The sequence below is a fragment of the Myxine glutinosa genome, chromosome 14 (genome assembly GCF_964187855.1).
Source record: "Myxine glutinosa chromosome 14, kmMyxGlut1.1, whole genome shotgun sequence".
Lineage (NCBI taxonomy): Eukaryota > Metazoa > Chordata > Myxini > Myxiniformes > Myxinidae > Myxine > Myxine glutinosa.
In genome coordinates, this window is record NC_136274.1 from 26,123,585 (window position 1) to 26,144,420 (window position 20,836).

Here is a 20,836-nt window from a genome sequence, read left to right on the forward strand (position 1 = left end):
ATAAAACCAATCATTTTCCACCATGAGAGTGACCCAAAAGTACAATCTAGACTCCAGATGCTCTGCAAAGCATCTCCTTCCCATGAGTTCTGGCCTCGGGGAAAAGAATAGCTTCAGAAACATCTTGAGATCTTGACGAACTAACTTCAGCCCTGTTTTTCTCCACCAGCAGTGTCATCCAGAATAGCTTGGCTTCCATCCAGGACTTTGCGGAATCCATGGAGGAGCATGTGGAAGAACTTGCTGAAATCCCTATCCAGGAATAGAGGATAGAGCATCAATCAAGATCTGCGGAAGACCTTTTTAACGATCCATCGTACGGTTGGGAAACGGGGATCTTTAAGGCCATGCTCACTGTATTGGCCGAATGGCACATTGCTTCAGCCCCTCAATCTGTAGAAATGCCTCATTTTTGTCACTTCCTTCTGTTATTGGTATATTATTGGATCTTCATTGGCATTTGTTAACTCAATTATTTTAACCCCCTGATGATTGTATTAGTTCTCCATTAGTTCTGTATGGTCTCCATCATGTTCAACACGGTTCCGAGGTGACATCATGACTGTGACATAGCTCTGTTTGTCTCGTTCTTCTTTGCTTCGACGAGTTTCTCTTCATTCCGTACCAATTATACATGATCTTGTGGCATCACAAGAAAGATGTTGTTGCAGTCGTGGAAAGAAAGTTGCACTCAACACATCCTTAGATTCAATAATTTCAGAGTAATTTTGTTTTGTTAAATTACCTCTCCTCTTGTATCGGGGACAGGGAAATGTATTGTGTGTGCAAAGCAGGTTCGACCATCTTTCTAAAATCCCTCTTCATCAATCCCTTCTAATCACTCTCCCCATCCCTCTTAATCCCCTCCTTCCCAGCACTTTCGTACAGCACAGCCATTCACACATTACATTACAAAACACGCATTCAAAGCCATTTCAGTGCTGCCATCACCACCAAGCATGGCCATGCCAGTGTTATCAGCATTATCCACACTGCGCCAGTTCAGCACTGCCAGAGAGGGAATCCTCGCATCCTCACAGTTCCCTCTTGTGCACTCATTGCACACACCTGAACCTCTCGCGACATTACACACACAGTGCACCACACCATCCTTGTTCTTTCCCTCCTCGCTTCCCTCCCTCTCTCTCATGTTGTGACCCACGTGGACCTGCTGGTGAGCAAGGGGTTGAAAATACGTCACGATTCTTCTTATTCGTCTCTCTACCCCCCTTGTCTAATTTTCCCGGTTGGGAGGCATACCTATGTTGTGTTTTTAATGTAAAGGCAAAATGTATAATGGGTTCTTTACGTGCTTGGGGTTAAGACTGTTTCTTTGCAACATTGCTTTTTGTAAATACATGCCTTTGTTAACATGAATACAGACTTTCAAAACCTGCTCGATTGTCTGTTTCCTCCATTGGTTAGAATTGGTGCGTAATAAGTAGACAAGATGTTGTACCCAACTGATTTGTTACGCTAGACTTGCTGATGTCCCACTTACGGTTCCACTCGGCCGTACGTAATTAATCGGTAAAGGTCGGGCATCGAGAGCATGGTTCCCCATCTGGGGTAATTACATCACCAGGAAGGTAATGCGAGTTTTGGGCGCAGGGACTCATCAACAGCAGGTGTTTCCCTCTGATCGAAACGAGGTAAGGATGAGTGTTGTTAGGGTGGGATGGGTGTTGTTGTTGGTTGTGCTGAAACACATTAGGACAAACAAACTTGATGTGAATGAGTCCCAGCCACTCACAGGAAGACATTTTATTGACATCGCAGGAAGACATTGGTTCGTGAGATCCTATATTCACCGAGCCACAGTATGCAAGGTGGGACACAGTAAGTGTGACGCTTATCTTCTTGTTATGCTAGGTGACGTTTCTGGTTCAATAAAAACTCGTCATAAATATGCCAAACACAGAAATCACACACATCCATGGTTTGATGCAGGCTCCCGGTGATGGTGTTGAAGCGCGGTGTTATGCGCGCTGCTTGTAAGCAAGGAGGAAGCGGACAACGCGGTAAGTTGTAAGAGTCTTTATTCAAGAGCTCCACTGTAACACTGGAGCGTTCCGGGCTGCGCGCCCGGTGTATATCCCGCGGCCACGCCTACCCCTTGGGCGTGGCCGCCGCCCACGGTGCGTGGAATGATGCCCTCACGCCAGTGAGCTTTCGTGTCTGCCACACGCGCCCCCCCAGAATTCCCGCGCACCTGGAGGGCCAGTTTGCGGGGCAAACGGATGACCCGGCCGAAGCGCCCTCTGGCGACCGGCGGCGTCCGGGGTGCAGGGATGCCAGCTGGGATGCCTCCGGCTGCACCCGGGATGGGTGCAGGCTCGGGGGGCGGCGTGCCGGCGGGGCCGGGGGTCCGCCCGCCAGGGGGCGACCCCGACGCGGGAGCCGAGCCACCGGTGGTGGGTGGTCCACGTCGAGGTGGGCCGGCTTGAGGCGGTCTATGGAGACACGGTCAGGAGTGCCGCCGATGTCCAAGGTGAAATGTTTCACCCCGGTCTCCAGCACGTGGAAAGGCCCGTTGTACGGGGGCCGCAGTGGTGTCCGGTGGGCGTCGTGCCGGACGAAGACGTACTCCGTGGTGCGAAGCTCTGGGGCGACGTGCGTAGGTGGGTGCCCATGGTGTGCCGTGGGCACCGGGGCGAACCTCTGGGCGGTCTCCTGCAGCGCGGAGCGCTCCTGCGCCGCAGACCATGGTGCCGTGGAGTCGCGGAGGAACTCGCCCGGCACCCGCAGTGGTTGCCCGAAAACCAACTCCGTCGCGGATGCGCGCAGGTCGTCCTTGGGCGCCGTCCGGAGGCCCAGCAGCACCCAGGGGAGCCTGTCGACCCAGCCGCCGTCGCGGGGGGTCGCCCAGAGCGCGGCCTTCAACGAGCGGTGGAACCGCTCACACAGGCCGTTAGCCTGGGGGTGGTAGGCCGTGGTGCGGTGCAGCTGGACCCCGAGCCCCCGCACGACCGCCCGCCAGAGCTCCGAGGTGAACTGGGGGCCGCGGTCGGACGAGATGTCCAAGGGGGCGCCGAACCGGGCGACCCAGGTGGCGATGAACGCCTGCGCGATGTCCGCCGCCGTCGTTGACGCCAAAGGCACGGCCTCCGGCCACCGGGTGGTGTGGTCCATCATGGTCAGGACGTGAGTGAAACCCCGCGAGGGGGGCAGAGGTCCCACCAGGTCCACGTGAACGTGGTCAAACCGACGTTCCGGCACCGCAAACGGGGCCAATGGGGCCTGGGTGTGTCGGTGCACCTTCGCGCGCTGGCACGCGAGGCACGTCCTGGCCCAGCTGCGGACGGCCTTCCGGAGGCCATGCCAGACAAACTTGTCGGCGATCAACCTCTGGGAGGCCCTCGTGCCCGGGTGGGACAGGCCGTGGATGGTGTCGAAAATCTGGCGCTGCCAGTCCGCGGGCACGATAGGGCGAGGCCGCCCGAGGGAGACGTCGCACCAGAGGGCCGTGCCCGCGCCGTTGAACGGCACCTCGGTGACGTGGAGGCCCGTAACAGCGGTCCGCAAGGCCTGGACGTCGGGGTCAGTGGCCTGGTCCGCCGCCATCCGGGCATAGTCGATGCCGAGGTGGACTGCATGGGCAACGGACCGGGAAAGGCAATCCGCCACCGGGTTGTCCTTCCCCGCGACGTGCCGGATGTCCGTCGTGTATTCGGACACGGCCGAGAGGTGACGCTGCTGCCGGGCCGACTACGGCTCGGCGACTTTGCCCATCGCGAACACCAGTGGCTTGTGGTCGACGAAGGCCGTGAACGCACGGCCCTCGAGCAGATGGCGGAAGTGCCTGACCGCTAGGTGGAGCCCGAGCAACTCGCGGTCGAAGGTACTGTACCGGCGTTCGGGCGGGCGAAGCTGCCGGCTGAAGAACGCCAGCGGTTGCCAAGCTCCATGCACCCATTGCTCGTGCACCGCACCCACCGCGTAGTCCGAGGCGTCGGTGGTGAGGGCGATCGGTGCATCGGGCGCCGGGTGCGCGAGCATGGTGGCGTTAGCCAAGGCGAGCTTCGCGCCCACGAACGCCACGTCCATCTGCTCGGTCCAGGTGACGTCACCTTTGCCCGGCTTCCCCCGGAGGGCCTCGTGCAAGGGGCGCAAGAGCTGGGCGATGCGGGGCAGGAACCGATGGTAAAAGTTTACCATGCCCAGGAACTCCTGGAGCCCCCTGATCGTGCGGGGGTGCGGAAACCCCTTCACCGCCTCCACCTTGGCCGGTACGGGGACGGCCCCGTGCCTGGTGATGCGGTGCCCCAAAAAGTCGATTTCAGTGACACCGAACCGGCACTTGGCGGGGTTCACAATCAGGCCGTGCTGGCCCAGGCGTTCGAAGAGCGTGCAGAGGTGGTGTAGGTGCTCTTCGCGGGACGCGCTGGCGACGAGGATGTCATCCAGGTACACGTAGACGAAATCCAAGTCGCGCAAGACGCTGTCCATGAGGTGCTGGAACGCCTGAGCCGCATTCTTCAAACCGAAGGGCATCCGAAGAAATTCGAAAAGACCGAACGGCGTGATGACAGCCGTCTTCGGGATGTCCTCCGGCCTGACGGGGACCTGGTGGTAGCCGCGTATGAGGTCCACCTTTGAGAAGAAGGACATATTCGCCAAGCGGGCAGAAAAGTCCTGAATATGGGGGACGGAGTAGCGGTCGGGGGTGGTGGCGTCGTTGAGGTGCCGGTAGTCCCCGCACGGTCGCCATCCCCCGCCTGGCTTGGGCACGATGTGGAGCGGCGACGCCCAAGCACTCTCGGAGCGCCGCAGGATGCCGAGCCGCTCCAGCGTAGCAAACTCGTCTTTAGCAACCGCCAGCTTCGTCGGCTAGAGGCGGCGTGCCCGGGCGTAGACCGGTGGCCCGGCGGTGGGGATGTGATGTTCCACCCCGTGCTTGACGGTCCCCGCCGAGAAGGTGGGCCTCGTGAGGGCCGGGAAACGGGCGAGGAGGCGGGTGAATTCGTCCGCTGCCGGAAGCATGCAGATGAACCTGGCCGGAACCGAACCGTTCAGCAAGCCGCTCGGTGAGCCGCTCGATGAGCCGCTCCGTGAGCTGCTCAACGAGGCGGGCAGCGCACACGCGAGCGAGCTGAACGTCTCTGCATGGACAAGCCTTCTGTGCTTTACGTCCACCAGGAGGCCATTGGCACAAAGGAAGTCTGCGCCAAGCAGTGCCATAGGCACATCGGCAGTCACGAACGACCATCGGAAAACCTGCCCTCCGAACCGCAGAGAAAGGCAGCGTTTTCCGTATGTGCGAATGGGCGTACCGTTGGCGGCAAGCAGAGCGGGACCCCGGCTCGCGGTCTGCTTGTCGGACGTATCGGCGGGAACGACACTCACCTGCGCTCCCGTGTCGCACAGGTAACGGCGCCCGGATAAGGTGTCCGTTATGTACAGGAGGCTGTTTAATCGGCCGGCGCTCAGTGCCACTACCGAGGGCCGGCCCGGGCGTTTCCCGACCTGCCGAATGAGCACGGCGGGCGACATTGCCGGGCTTCATGGCCGAACCTAGCGTGGAAATGGCACCAGGTTTGCGGCGAAGCCGGAGGCCGCGGTTTCCGCGCTGGTGGTGGGCTGGGCGTGGCGGCCGCCATGAGGCGCCCCTCGGAGTAGGGTTGGGCACCTGCAGGAGGTTCAGCGGCTATGCGGTGCGTCGCGTAGTAGGGGTGGGCACCCACAGCAGTTTCGGGCTCGGGAGCCGCTACGGCCGCACCGAAACTCGCCTGCGTGTCCAAAGCCGCGTAGAACTTGTCGGCCTCAGCCGCGAGCTCTCGGGGTTCCATTGTCGCAGAACCGGCCAACGCGAGGCGGACTCGTGCCGGCAGCTGGCGTCGAAATAACGCCCGGAATAGAGCGTTCGGGGTTTCGTCGCCCATGAGCGACAGCATATGGTCCATTCGGACCGACGGTCGCGTGTCACCGAGCTCGGGGAGGTCCAAGAGGCGATCGGCCCGTGCGTCCACCGTGAGGCCGAAAGTGGCGAGGAGGAGACGCTTGATCGCCTCGTACCTGTCGTCGGCCGGTGAGTTCCTCAGGACCGACACGACGCGGGCGGCCGTTCTGGCCCTGAGGGAGGCGACGACGTGGCAGTAGCGTGTCTCGTCCGCCGTGATGCGTCGAAGCCTGAACTGGGCTTCGGCCTGCAGGAACCAGATCTCCGCCTGAGCTTCCCAGAACTCGGGGAGCTTTATCGCTACCGCGTTGGTTGCCATGGCTGTGGCGGGTTCGGGTGGTCAGTGATGGCTGACCAGAACGTCGGAGGTCACCAATGAAGCGCGGTGTTACGCGCGCTGCTTGTAAGCAAGGAGGAAGCGGACAATGCGGTAAGTTGTAAGAGTCTTTATTCAAGAGCTCCACTGTAACACTGGAGCGTTCCGGGCTGCGCGCCCGGTGTATATCCCGCGGCCACGCCTACCCCTCGGGCGTGGCCGCCGCCCACTGGGTGCACGGAATGAAGCCCTCACGCCAGTGAGCTTTCGTGTCCGCCACAGTGTCATGTTCTGGACCATTGTCCGCAGCCATGGTTGTTTCCTCTTGGTAACATCATGTGATCACAAGGACATCATGATGGAGACAGTTCATCATATAATGCCAGTCAGTATTAGGGATGGACGTCACTGGATGGTGTACAGGTGCACTTCGTAACAAAGGACCATGTCAGATGTACCATATATACGGCACTAGCTGGAGTTTGTCGGTGTAGCCCAGGTGAAAAAGTAAATTGTAATACCGTCTGCCACCAACACCAGGTGGCGCTACACGGTACACATTTACATAGATAATTTACATCCCTCCCCTTACCCCCGCATGAGGCCGCGGCCACATAGCCTATGTTACCCCCCACACAAAGTTGTATTTCTATCTGTACCCTGAGTAAAGTATATAAGTGTTTATAGCTGGAGTACCCAGCGTTGCTCAAGAAAAAAAGAAACATTAACTTATTTGATGACGTTCAGGAAGAAGGAGAAGACTTACCACCAACTTTGACTGCTTCTGGAATTGTCTGATTGACTCTGATTTGTTTTATTATTTGTGTTCAAATGTCTGGTAATTGTTTTGTATTTATTTATGCATATCTGTACTTGTATATTATAGTCGATCAATCAAAAAGACGAATGCACTATAGAGTTTTTTTTTTAATCCCCCCAAAAATCGACCTTTTTCTCAAATATTTCAATTTTTTTGGTCTAAAACACTCCTTGGCACTTACTGACAAACCACTGAAAGTTTGACGAAGATCCGTCCAGCTCATCAGCTGGATGGATCAGCTGGACCATATACGCAGCATTTTGGATCAGCTGGACCATATATATATGCAGCATGTTGCATCAGCTGGACCATACATGCAGCATTTTGGATCAGCTGGACCATACATGAAGCATTTTGGATCAGCTGGACCATACATGCAGCATTTTGGATCAGCTGGACCATATATGCAGCATTTTGGATCAGCTGGACCATATATGCAGCATGTTGCATCAGCTGGACCATATATGCAGCATTTCAGATCAGCTGAACCATCTATGCAGCATTTCGGATCAGCTGGACCATATATGCAGAATTTTGGATCTGCTGGTCCATATACAGTCGTGGCCAAAAATATTGACGCCTTTGCACTTTCTTCAAATAATGCTCCATTTCTTCCAGAAAATTGTTGAAATAAAAAAAATATTTTGATATCCACATATGCATTTCTTTACGTTGCTGTGGAACAAAACAAAAAAAAGCTGAAAAAAATTGCTAAATCTTAGCTTATTCCAAACAGATATCCTAAAATGGCCCGGACAATATTATTAGCACCTTTTAAAGTTGTAAGAAATAATTAGATTTCAAGCAGGTGATTCTCCTTTACTTTGGAATTGAACTTACCTGTGGTGAGTTGCAGGTGCCTGCAATATAAAAATCATTCATTCAACTCGTTTGAATGGAGAAAACGAGTCATTCTGCTGTTTTGTGTCACTGTGTGTACCACAATAAGCATGGAGAAAAGAAAGAAAACCAGAGAATTGTCTGAGGAGGTCAGACACAAGATTGTAGCCAAGCATGGACAATCTCAAGGCTACAAGTCCATCTCCAGAGACCTTGATGTTCCTCTGTCCACCGTATGCAATGTTATCAGGAAGTTTAAGGCCCATGGCACTGGAGCCAACCTCCCTGCACGTGGCCGCAAGAGAAAACTTGATCGAAGATTGCAGCGAAGGATTGTTCAAATGGTGGAGAAAGCACCTCGATCAACTGCCAAACAGATTCAAGCTGACCTTCAGACACAAGGAACGACAGTTTCAACTTGCAGCAAACGTTGCCGTCTCATTGAAAGGGGGTTCTATCGTAGGAGACCCAGGAGGACTCCACTGTTGAGAGAGAGAGACATAAGAAAGCCTGAATGGAGTTTGCTAATACACACCTGAACTAGAACGTCACTCAGTAGAGCGCATACTCCCGCCGTGGGTTTAGTTGGAATAATACGTTTTGTTTAACATCCCCTCTCCCCAAAACAATAAATGAAAAAGAAAGTAAGCCCTGTCAGAGAACTTATTTTGATATATCTCGGAATTAGAGGAGAAAAACAGCATTTAAGAATAAGAATAAAAGCTTTAATGCAGTAAAACAGAAAAAATCTTTCCCAAACAAAATTCCTGGATCCGGAATAATATCCTGAGATTCACCAAAAACTAATCAATTCTTCCTTATCCCAAGGGCAATCATCCCACCAACTTTCATCTAAATCCGTTCAGAACTTTTCCAGATATCTTGTTCACAAACACAAGAACATACGAACACACACACACGGACGGACACGATCGAATGCGTTACTCCCTGGCGGGAGTAATAAACCTGAAAATCGCAGAGCCAGAACCAGAATTCTTTATTTGGTCTGGGAAGCCTGGGTCTGGTCTGCTCTGGGTCTGGTCTGGGTCTGGTCTGGGTCTGGTATTTGGTCCTGTGAGGTTTCTTCTTCTTCAGCCTCTCACAACCCTGGGTGAATATGCGATCTTTTTTTTAAAAGTTGGAATTTTGCCAAATCTGTTTTATTCCTTTGTTAATATACCTCAGCCATTGACAAATCTGGAACTAAGTCTTTATAAGTTCATCAAATACTGACACCGCGAATGACATTCGCTGAGCTAAATGTTGATGTTGTGGCGGACACGGAAGCTCACTGGCGTCGTGACATCATTCCGCGCACCAAGTGGGCGGCGGCCACGCCGAGGGGTAGGCGTGGCCTCAGGATATACACCGGGCGTGCAGCCCAGAGCGAGCCAGTGCTACAGTGACCTCTTTGAATAAAGAACATTAAACTTACCGCGTTGGCCGCTTCCTCCTTGGTAGCAAGTCGCGCGCGTAGCACCGCGCACTTCCTTGGTGACCTCCGACATTCGAGTCAGCCGTCGCTGACCACCCGAAACCGCCGCAACAATGGCTACCAACGCGGTCTCCATCAAGCTCCCCAAATTCTGGGAGTCACAAGCCGAAGTTTGGTTCCTGCAGGCGGAAGCCCAGTTCCGACTTCGAGGCATCACGGTGGACGAGACCATGTACTGCCACGTGGTCGCCGCCCTCGGGCCCGGCACGGCCACCCGCGTCGTATCGGTCCTAAGGGATCCACCTGCCGACGGCAAGTACGAGGTGGTCAAGCGTCTCCTCCTCGCCACGTTCGGCCTTACGGTGGACGCACGGGCCGATCGCCTCTTGGACCTCCCCGAGATCGGGGACACGCGACCGTCGGTCCGTATGGACCATATGCTGGCGCTCATGGGCGACGAAACCCCGAACGCTCTATTCTGGGCGTTATTTCGACGCCAGCTGCCAGCACGAGTCCGCCTCGCTTTGGCTGGTTCCGCGTTAACGGAACCCCGTGCGCTCGCTGCCGAGGCCGACAAATACTACGCGGCTTTGGACACGCAGGCGAGTCTTGGCGCGGTCGCCGCTCCCGAGGCTCCCGAGGCTCCCGAGGCTTTCCCCGATGCACCGCACCTCGTGTCCGCCGCCACGCCCCACCCACCACCACCGCCGCCGCTGAGAAGAAAACCGCGGCCTCCGACGCCGCAGCTGCCCGCCTGGTGCTTCTTCCACGCCAAGTTCGGCCACGAGGCTCGGCAGTGTCGCCCGCCGTGCTCATTCAGCAGGTCGGGAAACGGGCGAGCCAGCGCTCGGTGGCAACGGTGAGCGTCGGCAATTCAAACAGCCTTCTGTACATAACGGACACCTTGTCCGGGCACCGTTACCTGTGCGACACGGGGGCGCAGGTGAGTGTCGTTCCTGCCGGTACGTCCGACAAGCACAGTCCCGCGCTGCTTGCGGCCAATGGTACGTCTATACGCACGTACCGAAAACGCTGTCTCTCCCTGCGGTTCGGAGGGCAGGTTTTCCGTTGGTCGATCATTACGGCCGACGTGCCCATGGCACTGCTCGGCGCGGACTTCTTATGTGCTAATGGATTACTGGTCGATGTAAAGCGCAGAAGGCTTGTCCAGGCTGACACATTCAGCTCGCTCACGTATGCGCTGCCCGCCTCGTTGAGCAGCTCACAGAGCGGCTCATCGAGCGGCTCGCTGAGCGGCTTGCTGAGCGGTTCCATTCCGGCCAGGTTCATCTGTACGCTTCCGGCAGCGGACAAATTCGCTCGCCTCCTCGCGGGTTTCCCGGCCCTCACGCGGCCCACCTTCTCGGCGGGGACCGTCAAGCACGGGGTGGAACATCACATCCCCACCGCCGGGCCACCGGTCTACGCCCGGGCACGCCGCCTCGAGCCGACGAAGCTCGCGGTAGCGAAAGCGGTTTTCGCCATGCTGGAGCGGCTCGGCATCGTGCGGCACTCCGAGAGCGCGTGGGCTTCCCCGCTCCACATCGTGCCCAAGCCCGGCGGGGGATGGCGACCGTGCGGGGACTACCAGCGCCTCAACGACGCCACCACCCCCGACCGCTACCCCGTCCCCCACATTCAGGACTTTTCCGCCCGCTTGGCGAATATGTCCTTCTTTTCAAAGGTGGACCTCGTACGCGGCTACCATCAGGTCCCTGTCAGGCCGGAGGACATCCCGAAGACGGCTGTCATCACGCCATTCGGGCTTTTCGAATTTCTTCGGATGCCCTTCGGTTTGAAAAATGCGGCTCAGGTGTTCCAGCGCCTCATGGACAGCGTCTTGCGTGGCTTGGATTTTTTGTACGTCTACCTGGACGACATCCTCGTCGCCAGCGCGTCCCACGAAGAGCACCTTCATCACCTCCGCACGCTCTACGAACGTCTGGGCCAGCACGGCCTGATCGTGAACCCCACCAAGTGCCGGTTCGGTGTCGCCGAAATCGACTTTTTGGGGCACCGCGTCACCAGGCACGGGGCCGTCCCCCTACCGGCTAAGGTGGAGGCGGTGAAGGGGTTTCCGCGCCCCCGCACGATCAAGGGGCTCCAGGAGTTCCTGGGCATGGTAAACTTTTACCATCGGTTCCTGCCCCGCATCGCCCAGCTCCTGCGCCCCTTATACGAGGCCCTTCGAGGGAAGCCGGGCAAAGGTGACGTTACCTGGACCGAGCAGATGGACGCGGCGTTCTCGGGCACGAAGCTCGCCTTGGCCAACGCCACCATGCTCGCGCACCCGGCGCCCAATGCACCGATCGCCCTCACCTCTGACACCATGGACTACGCGGTGGGCGCGGTGTACGAGCAATGGGTGCGTGATGCCTGGCAACCGCTGGCGTTCTTCAGCCGGCAGCTTCGCCCGCCCGAACGCCGTTACAGTACCTTCGACCGCGAGTTGCTTGGGCTTCACCTGGCGGTCAGGCACTTCCGCCATCTGCTCAAGGGACGTGCGTTCACAGCCTTCGTCGACCACAAGCCGCTGGTTTTCGCGATGGGCAAGGTCGCCGAGCCGTGGTCGGCCCGGCAACAGCGTCACCTCGCGGCCGTGTCCGAGTACACGACGGACATCTGACACGTCGCGGGAAAGGACAACCCGGTGGCCGATTGCCTTTCCCGGGCCGTCGCCCACGCAGTCCACCTTGGCATCGACTATGCCCGGATGGCGGCGGACCAGGCCGCCGACCCCGGGGTCCAGGCCTTGCGGACCGCCATCACGGGCCTCTGCGTCACCGAGGTGCCCTTCGACGGCGCGGGCACGGCCCTCGTTTGCGACGTCTCCCTCGGGCGGCCTTGCCCCATCGTGCCCGCAGGCTGGCAGCGCCAGGTTTTTGACGCCATCCACGGCCTGTCCCACCCGGGCACGAAGGCCTCTCAGAGGTTGGTCACCGACAAGTTTGTCTGGCATGGCCTCCGGAAGGCCATCCGCGGCTGGACCAGGACGTGCCTCGCGTGCCAGCGCGCGAAGGTGCACCGGCATACCCAGGCCCCATTGGCCCTGTTTACGGACATCTCCTCCGACCGCGGCCCCCAGTTCACCTCGGAGCTCTGGGCCGCGGTCGCGCGGGGGCTCGGGGTCCAGCTGCACCGAACCACGGCCTACCACCCCCAGGCCAACGGCCTATGCGAGCGGTTCCACCGCTCATTGAAGGCCACGCTCCGGGCCACCCTCCGCGACGGCGGCTGGGTCGACAGGCTCCCCTGGGTCCTGCTGGGCCTCCGGACGGTGCCCAAGGACGACCTGCGCGCCTCCGCGGCAGAGTTGGTTTTTGGGCAACCGCTGCGGGTGCCGGGCGAGTTCCTCCCCGACCCCACGGCACCATGGTCCGCGGCGCAGGAGCGTTCTGCGCTGCAAGAGACCGCCCGGAGGTTCACCCCAGTGCCGACGGCGCACCACGGGCACCCTCCTACACACGTCGCCCCGGAGCTTCGCACCGCGGAGTACGTCTTCGTCCGGAACGAGGCCCACCGGACACCACTGCGGCCCCCGTACGACGGGCCTTTCCGCGTGCTGGAGACCGGGGTGAAACATTTCACCCTGGACATCGGCGGCACTCCTGACCGGGTCTCCATAGACCGCCTCATGCCGGCCCACCTCGACTTGGACCACCCACCGCCGGTGGCTCGGCCCCCGCGTCGGGGCCGCCCCCCTGCGGGCGGACCCCCGGCATCGCCCGGCACCGCAGGCACGCCGCCCCCTGGTCCGGCACCCATCCCGGGTACAGCCGGGGGCATCCCACCTGGCATCCCTGCACCCCGGACGCCGCCGGTCGCCAGAGGGCGCTTCGGCCGGGTCATCCGTTTGCCCCGCAAACTGGCCCTCCAGGTGCGCGGGAATTCTGGGGGGGCGCGTGTGGCGGACACGGAAGCTCACTGGCGTGGTGACATCATTCCGCGCACCAAGTGGGTGGCGGCCACGCCGAGGGGTAGGCGTGGCCTCAGGATATACACCGGGCGCGCAGCCCGGAGCGCGCCAGTGCTACAGTGACCTCTTTGAATAAAGAACATTAAACTTACCGCGTTGTCCGCTTCCTCCTTGGTAGCAAGTCGCGCGCGTAGCACCGCGCACTTCAATATCTCCTCTGAGGTAAAAACAAAAACAAAAACAAAAAAACACTTTTAAAGCATCATACGTATCAAACGATACATTTTATGAAACGGCGAAACCTAATACACACTTTGGTGGTTTTAAAATGACAGAATATGTTTTTATTAGAAAGAAAAATTGAACATTGAAGACAATGCTGCTAAAAAAAATACACCATGCTAACGCATAACCACGAGTTTAAACTACATTTACAACAAATATGAAAACTGTTTTCATATCACAACGTTAAATATAGAATATATAGAAGATAATGTTTAAAAAAAATGAGCCCTATCTTCCAATGGTAAAAAAATCCTTCAAAAAATTCCTGGATCGGGAATAATATCCTGAGCTTCACCAAAAACTAATCAATTCTTCCTTATCCCAAGGGCAATCATCCCACCAACTTTCATCCAAATCCGTTCAGAACTTTTCCAGATATCTTGTTCACAAACACACGAACACACACACACACACACACACATGGACACGAGTGAATGCATTACTCCCTGGCGGAAGTAACAAGCCAAAATTCCTCTGGGAGAATATCTTGTGGACAGATGAGACCAAATTGAGCTTTTTTGTAAAGCACATAATCTCTGTTTACAGAAAACAAAATGAAGCCTTCAAAGAAAAAAACACCTTCCCTACAGTCAAACATGGAGGAGGTTCAGTGATGTTTTGGGGTTGCTGTGTTGCCTCTGGCACTGGGTACCTTGAATGTGTGCATGGCATCATGAAATCAGGAGATTATCAAGGCATTTTGGAGCGCAATGTTCAATCCAGTGTCAGAAAGCTGGGTCTCCGTCGAAGGTCATGGGTCTTGCAGCAGGACAATGACCCCAAACACACTTCAAAAATCACCCAGGAATGGTTCAAGACAAAATGCTGGACTGTTCTGAAGTGGCCAGCAATGAGTCCAGTTCTAAATCCCATTCCCTACAGTCAAATATCACTGCACCCTTCAAATCTTTGAGAACTGGAGCAGTTTTCACAAGATGAGTGAACCAAACTGCCAGTAGAGAGGAGAAGGAAGCTCATTCATGGCTAAAGGAAGCGCTTCGCTGCAGTTATTTTGTCCAAATGCCGTGCTACCAAATATTAAGTCGAGGGTGTCAATAATTTTGTCAATACCATTTCTTTTTATTTTCTGATTTAAAAGGTTATATTATGTTCTGAATCAAAAACAAAGGTTCTGTAATATTACCAGTGAAATAAAGAATTGTGTAGACCAAAGACTTTGGTCAATTTTAACTTATTTTTCAGAGAAAATTGTGAGTTATTTGAAAAAAGTGCAAGGGTGCCAATATTTTTGGCCATGACTGTGCGGCATTTGGGATCAGCTGGACCATATACGCAGCATTTGGGATCAGCTGGACCATATATGCAGCATTTCAGATCAGCTGTGACATCCATCCCACATTTGAACCGTGGTGATGTTATTATATAGCATTGTGGTGCGGGAGCACACACGTTGAACAAAGGTAGGCCACAACGCTTTGGTTATTATCGAGCTCTTTATTACTTGCTCACTCATCCGCACTAACGTGCGCGTGGCAGCGAGCCCGCGTGTATATCTCCAGGCCACGCCCTACCTGGGGCGTGGCCGCCACCCGCTGGTGCGCGGAATTATGTCTGCGCCAGCGAGCCATCGTGTCCGCCACACGTGCCCCCCCAGAATTCCTGCGCACCTGAAGGGTCAGCTTGCGGGGCAAACGGACGACCCGGTCGAAGCGCCCACGGGCGGCTGGCGGCATCTGGGATGCCGGGATGCCATCGGGGATGCCTCCGGCGGCATCTGAAATGGGTGCAGGAGAGGGGGGTGGCGTGACGGCGGGGTTGGGCGGAGCCGGGGGTCCGCCCGCCGGGGGGCGGCCCCAACGCGGGGGCAGAGCCGCTGGTGGGGGGTGGTCCAAGTCGAGGTGGGCCGGCTTGAGGCTGTCCACGGAGACGCAGTCCAGAGCACCGCCGATGTCCAGGGTGAAATGCTTCGTCCCGGTCTCCAGCACGCGGAAGGGCCCGTCGTACGGGGGCCGCAGCGGTGTCCGGTGGGCGTCATGGTGGACGAAAACGTAATCCACCGTGCGAAGCTCCGGGGCGACGTGCATTGGCGGGCAACCGTGGTGCACCGTCGGCACCGGGGCGAACCTCCGGGCGGTCTCCTGCAGGGCGAAGCGCTGCTGCGCCGCGGAGCATGGTGCTGTGGAGTCGGGGAGGAACTCGCCAGGCACCCACAGCGGTTGTCCGAAGACCAGCTCCGCCGCGGATGCGCGCAGGTCGTCCTTGGGCACCGTCCTGAGGCCAAGCAGGACCCAGGGGAGCCTGTCGACCCAGCCGCCGTCGCGGAGGCTGGCCCGGAGCGCGGCCTTCATGGCGCGATGGAAACGCTCGCACAGGCCGTTGGCCTGTGGGTGGTAGGCCGTGGTGCGATGCAGCTGGACGCCGAGCCCCTGCGCCACCGCCCCCCAGAGCTCCGAGGTGAAATGGGGGCCGCGGTCGGACAAGATGTCCGAAGGGGTGCCGAAACGGGCAACCCAAGTGGCGATGAACGCCTGCGCGACGTCCGCCGCCGTCGTTGCTGCCAAAGGCACGGCCTCCGGCCACCGGGTGATGCGGTCCACCATGGTGAGGACGTGGGTGAAACCCCGCGAGGGGGGCAGAGGTCCCACCAAGTCCACGTGAACGTGGTCGAACCGACGTTCGGGCACCGTAAACGGGGCCAGCGGGGCCTGGTTGTGGCGGTGGACCTTCCCGCGCTGGCACGCGAGGCACGTCCTGGCCCAATCGCAGATGGCCTTCCGGAGGCCATGCCAGACGAACTTGTCGGCGACCAGCTTTTGGGGAGGCCTTTGTGCCCGGGTGGGACAGGCCGTGGATGGCGTCATAAACCCGCCAGCGGGCACGATGGGGCGAGGCCGGCCGAGGGAGACGTCGCACAAGAGGGCCGCGCCCGCACCGTCGAACGGTACCTCGGCGTCGCGGAGGCCCGTGACAGCGGTCCAAAAAGCCTGGACGGCGGGGTCGGCGGACTGGTCCGCCGCCAGCCGGGCATAGTCGATCCCGAGGTGGACCGCATGGGCGAGGGCCCGGGAAAGGCAATCCGCCACTGGGTTGTCCTTCTCCGCAACGTGCCGGATGTCCGTCGTGTACTCGGACACGGCCGAGAGGTGACGCTGCTGCCAGGCCGACCACGGCTCGGCGACCTTGGCCATCGCGAAAACCATGGGCTTATGGTCGACGAAGGCAGCGAACGGGCAGCCCACGAGCAGATGGCGGAAGTGCCGGACCGCCAGGTGGAGCCCGAGCAGCTCGCGGTCGAAGGTACTGTACCGCCGTTCGTGCGGGCGGAGCTGCCGGCTAAAGAACGCCAGCGGCTGCCAAGCCCCCTTCACCCATTGCTCGTGCACCGCGCCCACCGCGTAGTCCGACGCGTCGGTGGTGAGGGCGATCGGTGCATTGGGCGCCGGGTGCGCGAGCATGGTGGCGTTAGCCAAGGCGAGTTTCGCGCCCGCGAACGCCGCGTCCATCGGCTCGGTCCAGGCAACGTCGCCTTTGCCCGGCTTCCCCCGGAGGGCCTCGTGCAGGGGGTGCAGGGGCTGGGCGATGCGGGGCAGGAAACGGTGATAGAAGTTCACCATGCCCAGGAACTCCTGGAGCCCCTTGATGGTGCGGGGGCGCGGAAAACCCCTGACCGCCTCCACCTTGGCCGGCAAGGGGATGGCCCAGTGCCTGGTGATGCGGTGCCCCAAAAAGTCGATCTCGGTGACGCCGAACCGGCACTTGGCGGGGTTGACGATCAGGCCATGCCGGTCCAGGCGTTCGAAGAGCGTACGGAGATGGCGGAGGTGCTCCTCACGGGACGCGCTTGCGACGAGGATGTCGTCCAGGTAGACGTAAACGAAATCCAAGTCGCGCAAGACGCTGTCCATCAGCCGCTGGAATGCCTGGGCCGCATTCTTCAACCCGAAGGCCATCCGCAGAAACTCGAAGAGGCCGAATGGTGTAATGACCGCCATCTTCGGTATGTCCTCTGGCCTGACGGGGACCTGGTGGTATCCGCGGATGAGGTCCACCTTGGAGAAGAGGGACATGTTCGCCAACCGGGCGGAAAAGTCTTGGATGTGAGGGACCGGGTAGCGGTCGGGGGTGGTAGCATCGTTGAGGTGGCGGTCGTCGCCGCACGGCCGCCACCCGATGCCGGGCTTGGGCACGATGTGCAGCGGCGATGCCCACGCGCTGTTGGAGCGCCGGACGATGCCCAGTCGCTCCAGCGTGGCGAAGTCCCCCTGCGCCACGGCGAGCTTTGCCGGGTCGAGGTGGCGCGCCCGGGCGTAGACCGGTGGCCCAACGGTGGGGATGTGATGCTCCACCCCGTGCTTGACGGCCACCGCCGAGAAAGTGGGCCGCGTGAGGGCCGGGAAACTGGCAAGGATGCGGGTGAACTCGTCCACTGCCGGAAGCGTGCAGACCAACCTTGCCGGAACCGAACCGCTCAGCAAGCCGCTTGGCGAGCCGCTCGGTGAGCCGCCCAGGGAGCAGCTCAACGAACTGCTCAGCGCGCAAGCGAGCGAGCTGAAGGTTTTGGCCTGGACAAGGCGTCTGTGCCTCACGTCCACCAGCAGCCCATGCGCACAGAGGAAGTCCGCTCTGAGTAGGCCCATAGGGACACTAGCGGTAACAAATGACCACTGAAAGCGCTGCCCCCCAAACCGCAGCGAGAGGCAACGCTTCCTGAACGTGCAGATGGGCGTGCCGTTGGCGGCAAGCAAAGCGGGGCCCCAGCTCGCAGCTTGCCGGTCGGAGGCGGAAGCAGGGAGGACGCTCACCTGCGCTCCCGTGTCGCACAGGAAGCGACGACCCGAGGAGGTGTCCGTTATGAACAACAGGCTGCCAGTATGGCCGACGCTCATGGCAGGAAGCGAGCGCCGGCCTGGTCGTTTCCCGACTTGCCAAAAGTACAAGGCGAGCGACAGGACCTGGCTTTGTGGCCGAACCTGGCATGGAAACGGCACCAGGTCTGGCTCGGTGGTGGTTGCCACGCCGGTTGCGACGACGGTGGTGGGCGGGGCGTGGCGGCGGCCACGCACGGATCCGCCAAACCTACGCCGCACTCGGAAGGAACCGAACGCCATGCCACGTGGCGATCCGCCAAACCTACGCCGTGCACGGAAGGATCCGAACCACACGCGCCGTGCGCGGCACCGGGACCCACGACGGCCGTGCTATATGCCGGCCGCGCGTCGTGGGCTGCGAAGTACTTGTCCGCCTCCCTGGCCAGGGCCCACGGTTCTGTAATGGTCGACCTGGCCAACGCGAGCTGTACCTGTACAGGCAGCGCGTGGAGGAAGGGAGCACGGAACAGGAAATCCGCGCGGCTGTCGCCGAGCAGGGATAGCATGTAATCCATATGGGCGGACGGGCGTGTGTCGCCGAGGGCGGGAAGGTCCAAAAGACGGTCGGCGCGGTCGGCCTCTGGGAGGCCAAACGTATCGAGGAGCAGCTGCTTGAGCACGGCGTACTTGCCCTCGTCCGGCGGGTGCCGGAGGAAGGACACGACGCGCGCGGCCGTGCCGGAGCCAAGGGCAGCAACCACATAGAAGTACCTCGTGTCGTCCGCCATGACGCCCCAGAGCTGGAATTGGGCCTCTGCCTGAAGAAACCAGGTGTCGGCCTGCGCTTCCCAGAACTCCGGTAGCTTGATCGCGACCGCGTTGATGGCCATTGCGCGTTCGGGGGTTCAACTGCGGTTGAACCAGTCAGAGGTCACCAGTGTGGTGCGGGAGCACACACGTTGAACAAAGGTAGGCCACAACGCTTTGGTTATTATCGAACTCTTTATTACTTGCTCACTCATCCGCACTAATGTGCTCGCGGCAGCGAGCCCGCGTGTATATCTCCAGGCCACGCCCTACCTGGGGCATGGCCACCACCCGCTGGTGCGCGGAATTATGTCTCTGCGCCAGCGAGCCATCGTGTCCGCCACAACATAGTCGTTCCGGTCTTGGTATACAGACTGAATTGTTGATCCAAAGTGAAAATAACATATTGACTGCACTTTCCATCAGATATTCTCTGATCGCAGCTTCATCTGATATTTTTATCCCCAATGTGCAGATGCAGGACGAGCGTTTTTACAGAAAGGGCAGGCAGGTGAGATTAAATTCCAGGTGAGTTGGACTTTAAACAGCACAAGTAAAACAAAAAGGTGAGGGTGAGAGAATTAGTGGTATTTATCCAAGAGGTACAGGAGGGGTGCTTGGGAGGGAAAGGTGGGGGGAGGGCTTTTATGGAGGGAGAGGAGGAGAAGGAGGAGGAGGATCGAGAAAAGTGAGTAAGTAACCGTGAGGGGAAGAGAGAGAAGGAGCGCAAGGTAAACGGTAGCGCAAGATTGTGCACAAGACAAGAGCTGAAAGATAAGGCGACTGACTGAGCAAGAGGAACCCAAAGCCGTAAGTGGGGAGCGTGGGAAAGTTGCGGGGAGGTCGATTTAGTGGGTTTTTATAAAACTTTCACTCCAAGAGAAAAGAGGAATGGGTGCGAATTCCATGGTAAATCATGTTCCATACAAACAAAATAACTTTATCACAACTATTGAGCGTCTTAACCGGATTTATTGTTATTATTTTGTATGCAGCTAGTTGCTGCTGGTTACATCATTTTCTGGGGACGTCGCTGTGTCGCTAATGCAGTGCCTCCTGTTTCCAGTAATTACCCTGCGCTCGCGAAGTGAAAAGCAGGGTTAAGCGATCGGGTGCGTGCGTACGTGTGGCGTACGTATACATACGTGTCTGCATTTTACAAATTCATTTTCTCGGCAACCGTTGGTCCAATGCACACGACATTTTCACCATAGAAATGCCTCCGCCTGTAGAATTTTTTTATTCACAAGCATGACGTCATAGGTCACGTCTACGGGTGTCATCTTGGAAAAAAACACACATCAATGTCTCCGAAACCGCTACATGGAAAAAATTTAAACATGGCTCATTGTCAAGTACTCCCCATGGGGAATAAGATGTTGATGATGATGTCATCCGTGACTTAATTTTGACGTCATAATTCGACAAGTATAGCTTTTCATCCAAGCAGTATGAATTTTTTTTCTCTGCAACTGTTGGTCCGATGGACAAAGAATTTTCACCATGGGAGGGACTACTTCATATGACGCACCATGGGATTAAGCTTTATTCGCAGTTTGATTATTAGACATTGCCATGGCTTTGGTTAAAGTTTTTAAATGTTCATTATTTTTACTATATATATATATATGTGTGTATATGTATATGTATATGTATATTGTTGAGTCGGTGGGATAGGGATTACCTTAGAACAGGTAGGATGTATAAATTAACATACTCTGGATGTCGGGTAAGAACCATCACCATGTA

At 57.6% G+C, this 20,836-nt stretch overlaps 1 protein-coding gene across 1 annotated transcript in view; it reads left to right on the plus strand.

Moving 5' to 3' along the window:
- Positions 1–19,768: 19,768 nt before the first annotated feature.
- LOC137412300 (stomatin-like) overlaps positions 19,769–20,836 on the plus strand; it is a 64,623-nt gene continuing 63,555 nt past the window's right edge. Inside the window, exon 1 of the mRNA XM_068097564.2 lies at positions 19,769–19,897. The gene's annotated coding sequence lies outside the window, so the exon portion shown is untranslated. The remainder of the gene's footprint in view (positions 19,898–20,836) is intronic.